Here is a 2,492-nt window from a genome sequence, read left to right on the forward strand (position 1 = left end):
AGGGGCAGAGGAGCAAGTAGGGAAGTGAAGTACATTAGTTGACATAAAATCATAAGTTTTGTAATTTATGGAATGTTGATTAAAATTATTGCAGGCAATTTACAACTAGAATACAATATAATACTTGTTAGTGTGTGTGTTCTAGATTTTGTCAATATTTCCCAATAATTAAAACAGTTTATAAGAGAATGATTATGAAAAATTTCCAAAATACTGTACATTTGTTAATTTTTACATGTACAGTATGCACTTTCAATTGTATGAATTTGCTAACTTGCAGTTTTATTGGTTAATATTATAGAATTTTGTTGGTGAATTGCTAAATGATGAAATTGGTACAATAATTCTAGTGTCAGTGTCTCAGGGATTCTATTAAAGTGTCTCTGAGATTATGTACTGTACTGTATTTGCAATTTCAATTATTGTAGAATTGTATTTAAACTTTTAAGCAATGTATGCTTTGTAAAATAAAATTCAGTACAGTACTATTATATAGTTATTTAAAAAAAATCTTAAAATTAGTAATGAATAGGGTGGGAAAGATAGGTAATTTACATCATAAAGTTGAACATAGGCCTGTAGAGCTTAGTACTGTACAGTACTGTACTTAATAAATTGAAATTATATACCGTATACAGAGTAAAGTTTAGGTTTTTCAAAACAAAACTTAAACTGAATACAAATATTATTTGAAATAAACTGTAAAGACTTGCAAACAACACACATAGATGTTTATACATTTTGCATAATAATACCTATGCAATTACATACATGGGCAAACTTAAGTAAAAATTTCATTAAATTCAGACAGTTTTTATAAGCTGCATGGATAAAAAACTCATTACAACTCTGTAGGATTATAGAAAACATGCAAAGTAATAGATCTTAAATAACCCTTAACTGAGTGGCTGCAGTAAAGTAAATGTTTACAGGTACTCTACAAAACGCTCATGTATGACTCAAAACTTTAATATAAATAAATTGATTCTTGCACACTTTATGGAGTACTGCAGTCCTTTTCATGGGAACAAGAAATCACACTGTGCCTTCACACTTTTAAGAAGAATCATGAATTTCCAGTCATCTTTCTGAAACATTTCACTTGTAACTTACTTAATTCAATTATGGCTCGGAAATTCAATATGTAATACTTAATTGAACCATTGCACACAAGTGTTAAGAAGTTATGCACTGCCCTCACACTGCCAACTGGCAGCATTACTTCTTTAACAAATCATATTTCTATATCTCAGTCTACTATAATATTGTACCCTGAAAATGTTAGGGAAATATAATTCAGGACCCCCTGAATTTAATTAAGAATTTCCTAGATATGATTACCTAAGACTTACTCTATTTTCAACTATGCTCTGAAATTCATTGAGAATCAGTCATAAGTGTCAGTAACAATAAAGTATCAGGAAAATTCTGCAATAGAACTGTTATTACAACATGCACATTAATAAACAGGGTGGCATGATACTTTTAGCTTTACTCATCGATCACTCTGTGAACTACTTACAGTCTTTGAGCAACTCTTGGGCTGTAGTTTATATTTCCTGACTTCAATTAAGTTACAGTGAGTTCTGCTATAACGCGTGTTTTGATAACGCGAATTTGCTCTAACGCGATTTTTTAATTAGGAACGATATTAGTATAATGCGAACGCTTGTTTGCTATAACACGATTTTTGCTTACTATTTCTCCAATTTTGTGGTATTAACTGTGAATATGGTAAAGAAGAATATCTCCAAGAAGCGTTCTGGTGATAGAATTCCCGGTGATGATCGTAAAAGAAAGGATATAACACTTGAAGAGAAGCTCGATTTTATCAACCTCAAAATCACCCTTCTCCCCCATCAAGTTACATTCATATTTTTTCAAGGTAAAGTGTTACATTTACTGTATGATTTCATTATTAGATATGAATGTAACATTTATTTAGACTGTGCTATCCTTTGTGTTAGGCTAACTACTAAATTTTTTCGATTTCGAGTAATCTGCACCTAACCCTATTTTCTCCATAAGCCGTTATTTCTATTACGCGATTTTCTATAACACGATATTTTACAAGAACACAATTATCGCGTTATAGCAGAACTACCTGTACTTGAATTTTCATTGAAATACTGTACTGTACAGTACATATATAGTCAAAATGAATTTTCAGAAACCTTGATTTAAGGTGTGCCAAACATTTTATTGAATTTTTATCTCCACATTATGTAGATATCAATTCTCAGTGATTCTACTCTGAAAACTTTGAGCAACTTAAAATATTCATATTCTAAAAATAATGCATTGTTGAGAACCTCTGAAAATCGGGTAATGTAAAACACATCCATAAATATTCATAGTAAGCATGATACTTTGGTACCTATTAATTCATAATACAGTACAGTACAACAATTATGTTACTATCATTCTACATTCTACAAATGTGCCAGATGCCACAGAAACGTCTTCATTCAAAACCATAGCACAGCGCACTG

This window comes from Homarus americanus, unplaced genomic scaffold, assembly GCF_018991925.1.
Source record: "Homarus americanus isolate GMGI-L3 unplaced genomic scaffold, GMGI_Hamer_2.0 scaffold40856, whole genome shotgun sequence".
In the NCBI taxonomy this organism is placed as follows: Eukaryota; Metazoa; Arthropoda; class Malacostraca; order Decapoda; family Nephropidae; genus Homarus; species Homarus americanus.